The sequence below is a fragment of the Castanea sativa genome, chromosome 7 (genome assembly GCF_040712315.1).
Source record: "Castanea sativa cultivar Marrone di Chiusa Pesio chromosome 7, ASM4071231v1".
NCBI lineage: Eukaryota > Viridiplantae > Streptophyta > Magnoliopsida > Fagales > Fagaceae > Castanea > Castanea sativa.
Genome location: NC_134019.1, coordinates 7430210 through 7449516, shown reverse-complemented (window position 1 = coordinate 7449516; position 19307 = coordinate 7430210). Strand labels below are relative to the sequence as shown.

Below are 19307 nucleotides of genomic sequence, written 5' to 3'. Positions count from 1 at the left end.
CCTTTTTCGTCCATTATCGGGTTTCACATCTTCCTGTCTCTCCCTTTTTCTTGGTTTATGGTCGTCTCTGGCCAGCAAGGCATCCTCCGCGTTCATATACTTCGTCGCCCTGTAATATACATCGGACATAGTCTTTGGGTCATTCTTGCATAGTGAAAACAAGAACTTACCCTCTTGTAACCCGTTCGTGAATGCTGCCACAAGTATCTTGTCATTTGCCTCGTCTATCGAGAGGGACTCCTTGTTAAAGCGGGCTATATAAGACCTTAATGTCTCGCCTTCTCGTTGCTTAATTCCCAGTATACATGCAATAGACCTCTTGTGTCGATGACTTCCAATGAAGTGTGATACGAACTGTGCGCCTAGTTCCTTAAAAGTACCGATGGAATTAGGCATCAGCCTACTGTACCAATCCCTCGCAGGTCCTTTCAAGGTGGTAAGAAAAGCCCTGCACATGATTTCATCCGGTACATCCTGAAGATGCATTAGGGTTCTGAAAGACTCCAGGTGATCCAACGGGTCTTTGGATCCGTCGTAGTTTTCCATATGGGGCATGTGGAACTTTGGAGGAACGGGGTATGAATTCACCGACGCTGTGAATGGTGAATCCGTTCTATGGACGAGGTCGTCCAGGTTGCTGGATACCCGTCCTCTAAGGGCGCTCATCATCACATCCATGCGTTCTCTCATCTCTTGCATTTCGGCGGCTATGTGAGTCGGTACGGCGTCTGAGACCGATGGTTGATTGTTTTCTTGTCGCTCGGGTCTGGTTGGAGCGTTGCTGCCCTCAGGTCTTTCTGCGTTCCTTCCTTCCGGACTAGCGCCCTCCTGGTCTTCCTGTGGTGCACTTGGGGGTGCGGTCCTTTGTCGCAACTGTTCTTGTAAATCATGATTCTGCTTGGTGAGGCGCTCAACCACTGCCGCAAGCGTTTGAACCTGCCTCTCTAGGACGGTGGCGTGCGGTTCGTCGCCTTGATTGTTGTTCGTTGCCATCGATCGAGTGAGTACCATACAACTCTTTGTCTCAGGAATAGAGCGAGGCTAAAGTAATCGAAAGATTTTCTCTTCCCCACAGACGGCGCCAACTGATGAAGCCGAAAATATCACCAGTGAGTTGCAAGCACTCCTCAAACCGAAACAATACCTGCAAAAAGAAAATAATAGACCTAAGAGAGCACCGGTGTGGTGCCGGCCAAAAACCCTCCGACGATCAAGTTAGAGTATTTTAAACAACCCTAGAGTGTCAGAGCTGAGATAATTGTGCGTACCTTTGGGTCATGAGGGTTCTGGGGTATATATAGTGGTATGTGGCCGAAATAAGCGCCTTGGTGAAGAAGTACTTTCCTTTTAAAAGAGTAATTCGTGGATCTTTGCCTATTGTATTAAGCCCTTTCCTTATAGGAATCTTTTTGACTAAAGTCGAACGTGTAGCGCAAGAACTTTCCTTATATTCACATAAGCAGAAGTCAAGATAGGCTAAAAATGAAGGTTGGATTACTCCTTCAGCTTTTACCTGCCAAGGTCGTCAACCCACGTGTACCTCCTACACTACCGTCAGCCTATGTATGTCTCCACAATGAATGTCAGCCAAGGACCCTTACAGCCAAGGTCGTCACCACAAAGAACGTCAGCCAAGGACCCTTATAGCCAAGGTCGTCAGCCCTGACTCGTCACCGTGATCCGTCAGCTTAACGTCGCTATGTAAGGGATATGGCCTTGAATGTCAAAAAGGAGGCATCCTAATGAGACTTGGCTGACGGGTTGTATCCTCTCGTCAGCCTCCTTAACTCATTGACGGCCTGTAGAAATCATCACTATCAGTCATAAATAAGATCATATAGCATGTCTTAAAATTCTAATTACAAAAAGATATCTCAAAGTGCAAAGTGACATTCTTTTTAATTTCTCTCTCTACATGCCATAAAGAAAAGGTTTGACTATTTTGAAAGAATAAAAATTAATCAATTTTTCAGGATTTCAAGAAGAACACAAAATTATAACAAGGTTAGAGCATTTTTTTAATCTGAGATAGAGTTCTACTATTGCCTAATTTAAGTATATATGTGTGCGAAGTTCCCTCTTAGAGACTTGAACCCTGACTCTTGTCTCCCACACCCTATAAGCACTTATACTTATAGAGTGACATTCATGCCACGGGTGTGCGATGGTAAAAAAAAAAAAAAAACATTTTAGCACTTCATTTGCGAGGAGAGAATTGATTGAAATGAAATAAATTATTTTGAAATATTCCTTGCATTCTGTCTGAGAGTTTTAGTGGAGGGAATTAAAATATCATTTCATTGTTTGGAAGTTTTAGTGAGAGAGAATGGAATGGTAGGAGGGAATAATCAATCCTTTATATTCCCTCAAAATCTCAATTATCATTCCCCTAAAATTGGGGGAATTAGATGGAATGAAATTGGATTTAATGAATTTTTCACTGAAACTCTCAAAAATACCCCTAGTATTGCATGTGACAATTCAAGAAAAGCATGCTTGTGTTATACCTTAAAAGGATTAGTCTAGTCATAATTAAGACTCCTTGTAGTTCTCAATAAAGTCCAATTCAATTCAATATATACCTGATGTGATACTTCACGCACATTCACACAACACACAGAATCAATATCCAATCAATTCGGGGAATCACATGCATTACGTCTTTATTTCTCGAATGACAACGGAATCTTAAAAATACAGTGAAACATTCTCAAAGGTTCAAAACTTCGAATCTATGTAACGTCTTTGTGATTCCCCAAGTATCCAATCATGCATGTCAACCATTCCTTCAAAGTTTAAACTTCACTGTGAGAAAGAATAGGAAATGGATGAGCTTGACAACTCAGTGAGCACATATCTATAATATAATTCAAAATAGGATCAAGCTAACTCTTTAGAGAGTTTGTAAAACTGAATATCAACAAAATCATTCTAAAGCTTATCAACATATCGAAGATACCCATTTATTGAAGGAAGGTTAACATGCTTAACCAATGGTCAATCCGAAACATATTTACTGGGAAAACATATTAGAATGCACAATATTTGTTTACATAACAATTTAAACATACTTCCATTAATAGAACAAATTCAACACGTAGAGACCGAACATTCTCGCTATAGATTGTGGGCACCAAACTCCCATGAGCACAAATATATCAAAGGCGAAAACCACATTTTCAGGCAATTCCTACTTTGATCCCTAGATTTTATTTTTACCACTTTTACTCTCTATCCTGAAAAACGCTTCTTGTTTTGTTTCCTGTCGTTACATCAAATATGGAAAATGCACACGTGGCAAACGGCAGAATTTAAAAATATTAAAATAATGTCCACAAGCTCCACGTGGCTTTCCCTCCTTCAGTTAGTCCGATTCCCGCCTATAGGAGGTCACGTGGCCCTCACGTGACTTCATAATCATCTGCTCCCCGCCACAAACTAACCCCCAAATTTAGAAATCCCTAACCCCCAAATTAAGCTCCTCGCCACAAACTCATCTCCTCGCCACGAACTCAGCTCCTTGCTCACAACTGTTCTCATGGAATCAAGCTCGATGTCATCGAGTGGAAGCTTGAGGAAAAGGGCCCAACCCAATGCTTCTACTATGAGAAACCCATTTTGGTTGTTTCGTGGACACCTGAGAACCCTGGAAAAAGGTTCTATGGGTGTCCAAATTTTTGGGTAAGTTAGTATCTATATAATACACTATCTCTCTTTTCTTCTAATCATACGTGATCTCTCTTTGTAAACTTTTTAAATTTCTATTGATTTTCTGGGTGGGAGTGAAGTTTAGGTGAGAAAAAAAAAAAAAAAACAGAGTGAGAAAGAGGAATCTTTTGTGGGCTTCTTTGACTGTAAAGATGTTTTTATGGAACATTTATTGGATTTTGTTATTGGGTTTTTATTTTAGAGTTATTTTCTTTAGTGGGTCTTTTTTAGTTTCAAGGTTTTAGTATTTTGCTAATACAAGTGTTGGATTGGTTGTGACCAGATTTTGCCAATACCATTTGTTGTTGTTTTTCATGATTTTGGTTGAAGATATAATGGGTTTTATCTGGCTCTTGGGTGTCAGGCTGGACGCAAGTGTAAATTTTTTCAATAGCGTGATGATGAAATATGCGAGCGTGGCAAGGTGCTGATTCTAGAGCAGAGGCAACGGATTTTTACCCTTGAAGCTGACATTGTAGGCTATAGGAAGAGAGAGAAGAGGCTACTCATCTGCCTAGGGCTGTCTTTGGTGATAAGTGGGATGCTACTCCGCTTGATGCTTCTTTTGGTTGGCTAAATAGGTAGAGGGAAAATGGGTCATTATGTGGGTAGGTATTAGTGGAAAAATGCCATAATTTTGGTGAATGTTGGTAGGTTTTGGTAGAATCTTTGTGTTGGTATGTGTTGTCTTGAATTTGTGTTGGTATGTATTAGTGGGAAAAGGCCTGAATTTTGGTGTAATTCTCTTGTAATTTGAGACTTTAGCAATGGAACATCACTTTTTAATTAATCTATGACTTGTATACCAATTTAATGCATTGTTATGAAGTGTTTGTGCCTTGTGTGCACTCAGTATTACTCTACATATCAAGCTAAAAAACAAATAACAGAGCCATATCTGATAGACCAAAACAGAACAACATCTCAGTTCCTACTGTTAACATATAGGACTACCTCAATTATAATATAAGACCCCAATTATCATTCCATAAAGAGATGTTCTACATAATACACTCAAGTTGAAGATTACCTGCATAATCACAGACCTGCATATCTAAACCATATAGGGGTACCTGCACAATAGCCTTAAAAACACAATAGCCCCCCAATGCCAGTCAAACAAATCTGGATTCAACTGTACAGTAATTAAGTATTCATCACAACAATGGGATAATGGGTAAATACTAATGAACTAATTAACACCAATTAAAACCAATAAATAGACAATAATTAACACCAATTAACACCAAGTATTCATCCACCTGTAAATACTAATGATCACTAATTAGCACAAATAACAGTTTAAGGTATACCGCAATAATTACAAAATATGGGACAAAGTCTACCTAGCACATTCATACAAAAAAAGGACTTGGTTAGCCATTATATAAGTATACCAAAATGAAAATTGTCATTGCAGTTACATAAACATATGAAGAGTGCTCTCAACATATAGCACACCAACAAAAAAAAAAAGGTCCCACTTCAGCTTGCTATCTTCCAGCAAATCTCATTGTTGCCATATACCTTGCTGCATACCCAATTGCATTCAAGGTCTCAGTGGGACTGCACTTCACTTCTTTTGTCTTTTTGGTCTTGGATTGGATTGGTTATCAGTGGGGGGTGGAGGTGCACTTGTAATCACATCATCATTAGAGCTTGGTTGTGCCCTATGTACAGTTGGCTAAGCATTGGAGCTTGGTTGTGCACTGCCTACAGCTGGGCTGTTTGCACTTCTCTTCCTCTATCTTTTTGGTCCTAGATTGGATTGGTTATCAATGGGGGTGGAGGTGCACTTGTGGTCACATCATCATTAGAGCTTGGGTATGCCCTATGTACAATTAGCTGAGTATTGGAGCCTGGTTGTGCACTGCCTACAGCTAGGTTGTTTGCATGACCATCCTTGGCTGCCTGCAAACACAAACACAATAACAATTAATAATCTGCCAACTGAAAAACAAAAGAACACAGATATCTAAGTCAAAGTAGTATATTTACCCTCCTAGTGGTCCTGCTGACTTGGGATGCACTCCCAGGCAGGGAGGAGTTCCCTCCTACTTCTCCCTTGTAGCTCCTCCTATTGTGGCCTAATTTCTCACATGACTTGCATTGTTTTGAGATGCTTACTCCTTTGTTTTTTTTTGTTGTTGTTGTGATTTCTAGGTTCATCAGGCTCTAGTGCCCTCTTTTTCTTAGGCCTGCCAGGAGGTCTCCTCTTGATAGGGGGCTGCACAAGTGGCAGTCCACTAGGTCTCCACATATTTTGGCCATTGATGGGCCCTATAATGGGGTTATAGCAATCAATGTAGGTAGTCCTTTGTAGCAAGTATTGACATATTTTTCAGCATCCTCACTGTTGAAAAAGATACAGGAAATGGCATGGCAACATGGTATGCTAGTTATGTCCCACTTCCTACAACTGCACTTCTTCTCTTCCAAATCTATAGTGAAACTATACAACTCATTCTTCACTTCAAACTTGGTACGACCAGCCCAACATGCTAGCCACTTGCTGCATGCCAACTTCTTGTACAATCTCTTCCTTATCTTAGGACACAACTCAGATTCCACCTTCATAATCATTTGTTTGTTTGCTTGAAATCTAGCCATCAGATATAACCTAATACACTCAAGTTGCAAGCACATAGAGAGAAAGGGAGAATTAATCATTCATGAATCACATAGATTGATGGATCATAATGCACATATATGCATACTAAGTGATGACTACCCTGAGTAGATTTCCTTACCATGATGATTATAGGTTTGCTCTTGAACTTAAGTATCCTGTTGTTGAAGTTTTCACACATGTTGTTCAGGATTGTGTCACTTTGGCCATCACTTTTGACATGTGCCTAGCCCAGATAGTTGTTGAGTGAGACTGTTGCCATTTGAATGCATCTTCATCCACCTCCTTTAGCTCATTCATTGCCCTCTCCCATGCTTGCTGATAGGTAGCCTTGGCTGCTTTCCAAAAAAGGTCTCTAATAAGGACACTAAGATGACTCTTCCTCAAGTTATTATATAAATGTTTGCAGCAGATTCTATGCTGGTATTGTGGCCAATTGTCAACAAAGGCGTTCACCAACCCTTGCAAAGCACAATCATTTAATTCAGCAAGCAATAAATTAAGAACACCCATCAACCACAATTAATTCAACAAGCAATAAATTAAGAACACCTATCAACCATAATTAATTTAACAAGCAATAAAGCTACCATCAGACCTTCTGCTGATCAGATATGAACACCCATCTGTTTCCATCTCCTATGTCAGCAAGCAATAAATTAAGAAACCAGGTTCAAGAGTCCTTGGTTTTAGCCTCCACTACTGCATATGCGATGAGGAAGTATTCATCATTGGGATCTCTACCAATAGCACACATGAGTTGACCACCTGTCTTGGTCTTCCGATGGCATGCATCTAGACCAATGATTGGCCTGCACCCTGCTAAGAAGCCCTTCTTGCAACCATCCAGGTAGATGTAGATTCTTTCAATATATGGCAGCCCAGTTGCCAAGTTATGCTTAGCTGCCAAATCACCATTATTATAAGTATGCACCTTCATCAATACTGTGCTCTCAGGACTGCACCTTTTCAACTCATCATAGTACTCCCACAACTGGTTGAACTGCGCAGTGTGGGCCCCATCAACAGCCTCTTGAGCTTTCTTTCTAGCCCTACTTGCCTTGTTTGCACTTATGTCAACCACATACTTCTCATGCACATCATCCTGAATGCCCTGGAGCCTTATGTTAGGTTGTCTCCTAACCTTTTTCACTAACTTCTTCCCAATGTATGATGTTGTGCACCTTGTATTTCTATAACTTCTGCTGCATGTGTGTTCCATGTTCAGTGTTTTCAATCTAAAACTCTTCTCTCTTGGCACCTTTGCAAGGTAGACAACAAACTTACACCCTAGCTGGCATGGGGCTCTCACTCTCACCAAGTCAATTTTCACAAATTTTATACCCCACCCACCATGGACAGCATAATTAGTTATAGCATCTTTAAATTGTTTAAGTGAGATGAACAACATATCCTTCTCAAACCTAAGCTGCTTAGCTTTGGCTACTGGCCTAAAGATTGGGTATCTGTTCCTCTTAATAGAATTGTCAACCTTAGCAGTAGGGATGTCACCATCACTTGAATCATCACCATGCTTACTGCTTGATGATGATTCATCAAGGCTAAGCAGCTCCTCACTTTCATTGTCAGAGTTCATGACACCACCACCCATTTGTCCTGGTTCAACCTCATCATCTTCAGCTTGATTGTCCCAACTATCAGTACTATCTTTACCAATGTTCATTGGTTGCATTTTTGTCTCTTCTTCTAAGTCACTCCCCTCAGCCTCACTACTCTCCTCAACTTGGTCATCAACAACTGGTGCTTTGCCAGCCCTTTTATCACAAACCTGCTTAGCATCTACCTCATGTGGCTCACTATGGTCAACATTAGTAGTTTCAACATTATTATGGCCTTCAAATTGTGAAAAATCAGGTCTGTACTCTTCATCCTTATTATCATGTGGCTCACCATGGTCAACATTGGTAGTTTCAACATTATCATGACCTTCAAATTGTGAAAAATTAGGTCTGTACTCTTCATCATCATTATCATTATCATTATCATTTTCATACTCAACATGCTTATAATAATGATCACTCTGAAACTCACTGTCACTGCTAACACAATAAACCACATCTTCATTTTGTTAATCACCAACAAAAACCTCTAAGGCATCTACACCTTCGAGTTCACTATTAGCTTGTCTAGCAACTAAGGGCTCAAAATCCTCCACTGGTAACTCAAGTGGTTCATGCACTGGATGCTCCACAAAGACATGAATGTCCCATATCCCTTGACCAAGTCAATCATGAACACAGTAGCATCATCATCAATCACCTCATGGAAATTTGCCTACTCTTGGTTCACACTAGGAATTTTAAACCATAACTTATCCACTGCAGTGTACCCAAACTCCCTATAGATACTCTCAATCTCTACTTTTGACCACTTATCTGGGTCATAATTATCCACTATATCAACTGTCCCTCCCACATAAACTTGAGGATCCCACGTAAAATGCCTACCATGGTGGACATGCAGAGTAAAACACTCATCCATCCTGCATGCAAGTCACGGAAAGAAAATAGAATGAAAACAGATATCCACTTTTTGAAATTAATAATATTTTGTTAGGCTAATAAACTAATAAAAAAATTAAAAAATATACAATACAGACAAAGGGAATACATGGATCCAACCACTTCTCGAAAATCAAGACACAATACAGACAATCAATGCAAATACCAACACAAAGATTCCATGGTTTATCAAAGTCAATATAGTGGCCCCTAATAAACAATAGTGACACACAATACAGACAAACAATGCGAATACCAACAAAAATATTCCATTGTTTATCATAGTCAATATTGTGGACCCTGATAAACAAAAGTAAAACAAACAGAGCTATAAACAAAAGTAACACACAACAGCCAAACAATGCAAATCCCAAAAATATTCCACTATCACAGTCAATATTATGTCCACTACAAAAGCTATAAAGGGAGAGAGGAAGAGAGAGAGAAAGAGAGAGAGTGAGACACAATGAGAGAGCGAAAGAGAAATAGAGATAGAACCCAGAGCAAGAACAAAACACAACATCTCAAAATTCCCAAATTCTCAAAACCCAAAAGCTGAGATTAAGACCTAGACCGATTACCCAGCACTTAAAAATAGCATTCATGAGAGAGAGAGAGAGAGAGAGAGAGAGAGAGAGAGAGAGAGAGAGAGAGAGAGAACCTTCGCAATGTGCCTTTCACAAACACGAAGCTGATACAATCACTCTGAAGCTATTTGGGTAAGAGGTTAGGGATTGTGCTTGCTGATTTGGGTTTTTTTGTGGTCTATGGCCATGTGATGAGCGACAGGTAAGAGGTTAGGGTAAAGTTGTTAGTTGATTTGAGGTTTTTTGGTTTAGAAAGAATGTCACGTGAGGGCCATGTGACTAACTAAGGGCAGGAAAGCCACGTGGAGCTTGTGGAAATTATTTTAATATTTTTAAGTTCTGCCATTTGTCACGTGTGCATTTTCTGAGTATGATGTAACGGCAGGGACCAAAACAGGAAGCGTCTTTCAGGATAGGGAGTAAAAGTGGTAAAAATAAAATCTAGGGACCAAAGTGGGAATCGCTTGAATACGTAGGGATGAAAATGTGGTTTTCGCCTATATAAAAAATAGACTTCCCATTATAAGGGCACACAAACTCCCCTGCAAGAAATAAGGTTTCTCTTCAAACAAGTTTGGAGAAAAATCTTTTAAACTCTTCCTATATCTTTTGATTAAATATGAATTTAAAAAATTGAATTGTTGGATTGCTTGTTTTTTATGTTCTTAACATGGATGTCAAATTTCATTCAAATCGAGTGTTATTTACTATTCGATCAATAAACATATTTTTCATGCATAATTTTTAGGCGAAACTACACTCTTGGTACCTGGAGTTTACCCTATGTGCGCAATTGGTCCCTCAAGTTTGAAGCGAGCACAATTAGTCCCTTAAGTTTTGAAACTGAGTTGTATTGGTCTTTTTACTAATTGCTGTTAACGGTGTTACTTACGTAGCTAACGGAATAATGACTTGACATTTTTTTTAATGATGTGGCATGTCTTTAATTAAAAATTAAAAAAATTAGTTTCCACGTTAGATGATTTTCTTTGGGTTTTATTTTTTTGGGTATTGAAGTGAGGAGTGAGAAGTGTAGTGATACTGATGAGAAAGCCAAGCAAGTTGCAAAGGAAGAGAAAAAGAAATAAAGAACTCGGAAGAACGTGTACAGAGGGATCAGACAAAGGCCGTGGGGCAAATGGGCGGCTGAAATCAGAGACCCATAAAAAGGTGTCCGAGTCTGGCTCGATACCTTCAACACAGCCGAAGAAGCTGCTCTAGCTTATGACCAAGCCGCCATGGGAATCTGTGGTGACAAAGCCAAGCTCAACTTTGCCCATTACCATCACCAACCACCTCCACCTCCACCTTCCACTCCTGAGCCCCCGCCACTGGCAGCTAAGAAGCGCTGCATCTTTCCTGAGTCAAGTGAGTCGAGTTTTGAAACCATTGAGCCACCACAGGTGTTATTGCAGCCACTGATTCAGAACGAGATTTGTTGCAAGAATAAGGTGGCTCAGTTTGACGGGTTTGAGCTAAAAGATCAAATTTCGAGCTTGGAATCGTTCCTGGGTTTGGAGCTTGAGCCTGAGCTGGAGCCGAGTTTGGGGAGCGGAAGCATAATCATAAGCGAGATAATTGAATCGAGGGACCTTTGGATCAAAAGTCTGTGACCTTTGGATCATCTAACGTGGAAACTCATTTTTTATTTTTTTTTTAAATTAAAAACATACCACATCATTAAAAAAATGCCAAGTCATTATTCCGTTAGCCACGTAAGTAACACCATTAACAGCAGTTAGTAAAAGGACCAATACAACTCAGTTTTAAAACTTAAGGGATTAATTGTGCTCACTTCAAACTTGAGGGACCAATTGCGCACACAGTGTAAACTTCAGGGACCAATAGTGTAGTTTCGCCTAATTTTTAACCACAAAAATTTAAAATTTAAACATGTCATTGATAACATAGTTATCAATCTTTGATCTTCTTGAAATTTTGCAAGTATGAAGGATATAATAAAAACATAAAATCCAACAATTAGATTTTCAAAATTCATGTCCAATCAAAATATATAAGAGGAATTTGAAGAGTTTTTCTCCAAACTAGGTTGGAGAGAAGCTTTTTCCTCTACCAAGCAGCAAGGGCCTTGTTGGCTAGAATTGGCAATGGCGACTATGTATCAAATAAATTTAAATAAAAATTCAATTGATTTCTAAATCATACATTAGCATATTCATAGACATAGACATGTTCAGAGTTCTCAAAATTTCCAAATCAGGCGAAAATTCACAATTTCGATATTGCACGTCATTACTCTTTAACTTCAGATACTTGGTTCACAAAGTGCTTGATCTCAGGATATAAGTTTCCGAGTATGATTATCATAAGTAAAACTCTAAACTTTCCAAAATACATAACAAAAGTTCAATGGCATTAATAAATTACTAATTAAGTAAATTGATTCTAAAAATGTTGTGGACTTTTGAAAACCAATTGGCATATTATAATTAGAAAATCCAAGCGCCTCGTTCATCTCACACTTGACACAAGGTTGATACCATGAGAACTAAGTTGATTAGGATCTGATTGCCAAAAAGATGAGCTATCTTCAGGTTGTTCAAATACTGGAATTGTTAGTGGGTTTAGTGAAGCCAAGTTTTGGGTGTGATGGGCAACAATTTGCACAACTCCAAATATGTGGCTATTAGCATTCAGAGAGAGAGAGAGAGAGAGAGAGAGAGAGAGAGAGAGAGAGAGAGAGAGAGAGAGAGAGAGAGAGAGAGAGAGAGAGAGAGAGAGAGAACTAGAAGGTCAAAGGGACCAAAAAGAAAAGTATGGCCCATATCTCTCTTCTTACACAATAGAGCTTATTCTTCTTGCCAAATTAATTCTTTTTTCCTCTTCTTCTTTGAGCTAGGCATTATTACATCCTTTTGAGTTTTGAGTACTATGGCGCAAAATTAAGCTTCAATTTAGAATCTAATTGAATTTAGACATTTTGATTTTTGCATCTAATAATTCACTTGACACACAAGTTTAAATTTTTTCTAATAAAACACAAATTTAAAAATAAAATAAGATACGTGGCGCAAAATTAGACTATAATTTAAAATTAATTAAATTTTCTCTCAATTTTAGCTATTAATATATATATATATATATATATATATATATATATATATATATATATATTACGTGTGTCCTTTTTAATGATGTGACAACATTGCTTGTATCAATAACTATCATTGCATGCATAAATATGTAAAGTTTAGGACATCTCTTCCATTAGACCACTTAACCTATGGTCCAAAACCTAGAAGAAGGTGTTGGACTTTGTGGAGCCTAGTTGTGTTTGATCAGGTTGATGACCCGACTTGACTCGACCCGAATAATGTTACGTGGTTTTTAATGGAAGATTTTCTGAGGCTTAGTCCATGGAGCAGAGGCTTGGGCCAATAGGCCCAAGCCAGAGCTGTCGTTTTTTGAAAGAAAAAAAACTGTAGCCACACTTTGTATTTTTTCCCTGATAATAGTGAAATCCTTGCAATTCCGTGGACGTAGGTAAATTGCTGAACCACGTAAATACTGTCTTGTGCGTGTGATTATTTTTCTTTGACATGTGTTTTTCTCTATATTTTGTTTATCACAGGTTAGGAATCTCGTGGTATTTCCCTACAGAAGGCATCATAATTTTGGTCTTATAATACAATATAATAATTACTCAGCAACCAAAAGTAAAATATATTTCACATCTATTAACTTTTCTTGAGGAAGGTGGTGTATGTTCATTTTAAAATGGAAGAAACTCATATACCTCCCCCCCCCCCCCCCCTTTTCTTTCTAACTAAAAAAAAAGTTTCATCATTTAACTAAAAATGGAAGAAGGTTTTTTCATTTTCCCATCAAACATCTCTCTCTCTCTCTCTCTCTCACATTGATGATTACAAAAATCATTCTTTTTCTCTCTTTTTCGTTCCATGAGTCACGTGTCAGGTAAAAAGATAGATTTATTTTATATATTATGCTTTATGTAAAACTAGTTGCATACTTGTGCGTTGCGCGTGATAATTTTTTTATAATGGTCTCATTAATTAAATATTTTATTAATACTATAATTTTAGTTATTAACCATTGGTTTTTCATTAGTTTTTAAGTTAATAAAAACCTTAAATATACCTTCTTTTTTTTTTACCTTTACACACACACACACACATAGTGAATCTTTACACATACCTTTAAGAAAACTTTATATATTCTACTTTTTTGGATGCGTAAAATTATAGACTACTACTCCATAATAATAATGACTAATTAATTTTATATATTTTTTTAGTGATCTCATTTGTGACGCTTTTTATCATTATCATATATTTACTAATTGATGATTTGCATAACAAAGACGATAAATGAGAGGTAGCATTGTTCAACAAATTTTCGAAAGTAATAGTGTATGAAAATTATATATATATATATATATATATATATTATATAAATAAGGTTAAATGAAATGTCAAAAAATGGATTTTTAAATTTTCTAACTTTTTTTCTTATGTAATTTCTACTACTATTAGAGAACATCTCTTTTTAGTTATGATTAATATGGTTTCCATAGTTAGAGTTTGATTAGTTTAAATTTAAATTTAGTACTATAATTGTATTTAATTGTTAAATGTTGATTCACTTTTTAAGTGAATTTAACGGTTTATGTTAGTATATCGTAAAGTTTTTAATGTTATCCCCACGGTAATCTCTATTTTATTTTTTACTTCTCCTTACAACCACTTTGTTTTCCAATCAACGATTACTAATTGATGTTTGGTTTTTTTCTTTCTTTATCTACTCTTTATTACTTTGTATTGGGTTTTTTCTATGCTCTCTCTCTCTCCATTGGCAATCTATCATTTTCCAAAATTTGATGATTATTCTATGACATTAAATATGTATTATTAGTTTTTTTTTTTTTTTTTTAAAATTTAGTGTTTCTAACTTGATTTGTTTTGTATTTCATTCTTCCTTTGATGCATTGGGTGTGAGAATGAGTGTTTCCCTAGGATTACTCCACTTAATGTGGACAATTTTATTTATTTAATTTAGGCAAATTATTATATTTTAAAATAAAAAAGGAGTGGAAATATAAATAATTTAATGATATATATGAGGGATGTGGTTGAATTTAAATGTTAAATAAAATGATATGAGAAAAAAAATAAAAATAAAATACATAACAATAAACACTAACTTATCCAAATAATTCCATGTAATATAATAATAGTACATTCTTATATACTATTTTTAATTATTTATAATGCAATATGATAATATTTAACAATCAAAGTCATAAAAAATAAAAAAATAAAAAAACTTAAAACACAAAACTAAATTCCATCAACCAAAATAGAGTTCTAAAGAATACAAAACTTTATCAAGCTATAATAGAGATGCAAAAAAAAAAAAAAAAAATCCACCAAATAATTGAGGGAGAAAGAGTGGAAAATAACCACTTTTTTTTTGTGAGAGAAAATTATGTAAAGAATGGGAGAGTGAATGACAAATTTATACTAAGAGGATGATAATAAAAAGAAACAAAATAAAGGAAGATAAAAGGAAAGAGGAAGAGTGATATCAAGGTAGAATATTTGGGAAGATGAAAAGGTAAGAGAAGGAGAAAGATTGGAGAAAGTGTAAATGTTAAAAAAAAATAAGTACAGTTTGATGAGCACAATTTTCTTTTATTTGAATTTAAGTAAAATATTTTATTTTTCATTTTTTAAAACAAAAAGAGAGAGAAAATATAAATAATTTGATGATAAGGAGGATGTGGTTGAATTTCAATATTGAGTAAAATAGAAGAGAAGAAAAAATAAGAAAAATTAAAAGATATAACAATTTGTGAGGATACTTCCCCAATTAATCGGATTTATCCGCTTTGGGGAGCCAGTCCCTCACGGTTTATCGGCTCAAGCGACATAGGAGCGTACGGATCTTCACCCTCTGGGGGCTTTACACCATGGTCGCTCCAGAAGCTTATAAACCATGTGTAGTGGTACACACATGGTCGCTCCAGAAGCTTATAAACCATGTGTGGGAGGGAACTCTTGCCGATGTGAGACTGCGGTGTAAAGCCCCCAGAGGGTGAAGATCCGTACGCTCCTATGTCGCTTGAGCCGATAAACCGTGAGGGACTGGCTCTCCAAAGCGGATAAATCCGATTAATTGGGGAAGTATCCTCACACAATTAACACTAAATTATCTAAATTATGCTATGTAATGAAATACTATTTTATTTTTATCTACTATCTTTAATTTTTTATAATGTAATTGGATAAAATTTAACAATCAAAGAGCATAATAATAATAATAATAATAATAATAATAATAATAATAATAATAATAATAATAACTTAAAACACAAAACTAAATCGTATCAACCTAAATTAGAGTTCTTAAAAACACAAAAATTTATCAACCTACAGCGGAGATGCAATAAAAAATAAAAATCCACCAAAACATTGAGAGAGAGAGAGAGAGAGAGAGAGAGAGAGAGAGAGAGAGAGAGAGAGAAAACCTTTTTGTGAGAGAAAACTATGCAAAGAATGGAAAAGAGTGACAAATTTATAGTAAGAGAGAATGGATAAGAAGAGACAAATAAAGGAAGATGAAGGGAAAGATAAGTAGCAATATTAAAGTAGAGGGTAGTGGGGAGATGAAAAGGTAAGGGAAGAAGAAATGTTGAAAAAAGTGTAAATATTTAATGTAAAAAAAATTATAGGAAAATTGGAAATAAAAAAGAAATATATATATAGATGTTAAAACCGACAAATATGAATATGTTAAGTCTATAATCTATTTATATATATTTTTTAAAATAGGAATAAATAATAAATAATAATTATGTGGTGAATGACGTGGCGATGAGGTGACACAACAGAAGCTCAGCGGCAATAAATATCACGCTTCAACTTTTAGTAATATATAGATATAGATTGATGTGAAAATTTCTATCTTAATTTTCTTTTAGTTAAATTTGACTTTGCTAGTTTGCTTGTAAAGGTTGAAACTATTAGGTGATTCATGTAATGCCTCAAAAATTCAAATTCAAAAAAGTCCATATTTAACCTACATTATAGTGGGATTCAATTAGCTTAGCTAGTAAAGTCTCTGATGATTGAACAAGAGATCTGGGTCTGATGATAAAGAACTATCATCAGAAGTGGACGTTATAGATTGAAACTCTCTCTTTCAAAAAAAAAAAACAAAAAAACAAAAAGAACCTACATTATAAAATCCCAAAGTAAATTTCATCTCACAAGCAACACATAGTACCCAATCTAACCTCCAAAATAAACAAATGACCTAAATTGCATAGGTTTGAATATAAACCAGAGTCTCAATTAACTCCTCACGGAAGTAAACTTTTTACATAAAAAAGAAAACTTAAAATTCTAACTCAAGGAAATTCTTATAGAACAACTATGTGATCGAAATCTCAATAGCAATCCACCTTCAGCAAAACGTTCACTTCCTAGCAACTTCTTATGACTATGAATCTAAGCAGCTCATCAGACAAAAAGACGAAGAAAGAGGAACAAGTAATGAGCTAAAAACCCAATAAGTGGTAATTTGCACACTACCATTGAAGGGGTAACAAAAAAGTATTAGATTTGTATGTGTTGGGGATAGAACATCTTGAGAAGACTCCAATTGAGTAGTTAATATAATATATAAGAACAAAACTTGATCCAAAAGGTTAAGCAAATGACTTTTGATCCAATTATGTTATTTATATTAATCGCTCGTTACTATCCAATGGGGGATTTCATTATTTAACTAATCACACTACTCACACGTGAATATTACAATAGTATAGAACAAGAATAAATAAAAAATGAATAAGGGCTGCTAGAAATAAATTAATTTAATAGATCTCAAACATAAACATTTAGGCACAATAAGGAAAACATGACAACTGTGTATTAGCCCTACAGCAATGATCACAACCATGTATCACAACAATAATAATTGCAACCAAATTCCCAATATCTGCCATGCATTCTGCCTCCACATATAATACTCCAATCTCCATAACACCAATTACATATTCTGGATCATGGCCCACGTATTTCCTCCATGGATGGGGTCACCTTATTTTAAGGGTATGGGAGTGGAATTGTCTAATTAAAATAAGCTTAGCTCTACCTCTCTGTCACCATTCTTTGTCTAATTTTATTATACACATCATGTTTTATGGTTTTTTCTTTCGTTATTGATTGAGAGTTTCAGTGTCAATGTGGTTTTTGGGAAGAGTTGAGAGAGAGAGATAAGTTTTGTCTATCTGGTTTTATTTTTTTGATTAATATTGATTGTTTGATATGCTTTTTGAGGTTGACAATGTGCTATACCTGTGGGTTTGCTCTGGTTTTGAAGGCAGGAAGGTGATGAAATTTTGGGAGGGATAGATGAGCTTGCAGGTGGAAGTTTTTAGATTCAATAATGAATCCTATTCCATCCCCTTATTTTATTTCATTTAAATCAGATAGAAACTTTGCTTGACCCTCGTTCTAGAAAGTATGTACGATTAGACTTTTGACCAATCTTAAACACCCGTTACACCTAACTCTTATCTTATGTATAAATACTTCTTCATACATGTTCCTAAAGAGAGACTAAATGTTTGTAAAAAACATCTCAAACCACATAAAATTTATGTATAATTTCAGCAAAAAAAAAAAATAATTTATGTATAATTTTTCTATACAAACAAACTATAGCACCTCAAGTTCTTTATGTATAATTTATTCTCCTCAATAAAAATTTATTTATAAACACAATAAAATTTGAGGACAATTATTATTTATTTATTAACTTTCATTTACAAGGACAATTTTGACTTTGAATAAAATAAATAAATTAACACAACTCTCCTAAGTTCAATATTTGTATCCACTCTATTTTCCATTTAAAATGTTAAAAATCTCATATGTTGAATCTCACTTATTAAAGGAGAGTTTCGTTTCACACGTAAGGCAGAGTTAATAGTTTAATAATTAAATTCATCTTCCTAAAAATTTAAACTTTTGGAGAATTGGTAATTTACCAAGCCCACCATGACTCCACCTCCACCTCCACCACAACACCAACACCACACTCCTCAATGGCCATAATAATGTCTAATGAATGAGCCGATATTGTCACTCTCAAATGGAAAACTCTAGTGACACACCCAAATTCATAGAAAGCTTACATGTCAACTTGTAATTGGTGCACCAAATCCACTTTTTCATTAATACTATTGGTGGCCTCTTGTGTAAGTGTTGTAATCCAATCACATGTTGACACTTAAGAATGTTATAAAATTTTATGTGAACTTGGGTGTGTTCGTAGGTGGACTGCTCTCAAACCATAAATCCAAACTCAAACACACAAGTTTGTGCCATTCATATACACAAATTTTGAGTGCAAATTAATGAGATAGGTGCAATTGCATATTTAGCTACATTATGTTCCATATACATATTTGTCACATAGTGATGAATTTCGTTCCATTTTGCCAAGAACAGCTGAAATTTTTTATTCTAATTAGTAATTAATTGGTATGAATCACCTCTCTATTCTATTTTGTTTTAAATTCTGATCATATCACCCGTTGCGGTCAATTCCACCAAATTTTTGCTTGATATGGTGATTTCAGTCGGTATGTAAACGAATCATAATTTTTTTCCCTAAACCTTTTATTTATTTATTACTTTACTTACATATGATATTTTATTTTTTGTAATGATGATATTGAGAATGTACATTAATTTATTTTGAATTAATAATTTGATATGGTATAATATTATTCAATGTGGACTTAGGTATATATGTAACTTTAACAAAACCTCAAAATTAACATTATGCCGAAATAGGCTGACACCCAAA

At 35.7% G+C, this 19307-nt stretch overlaps 1 pseudogene; it reads left to right on the top strand.

Moving 5' to 3' along the window:
• Positions 1 to 8968: 8968 nt before the first annotated feature.
• Positions 8969 to 11059, top strand: LOC142643911 (ethylene-responsive transcription factor RAP2-3-like; annotated as a pseudogene).
• The last annotated feature ends 8248 nt before the right edge of the window (positions 11060 to 19307 follow it).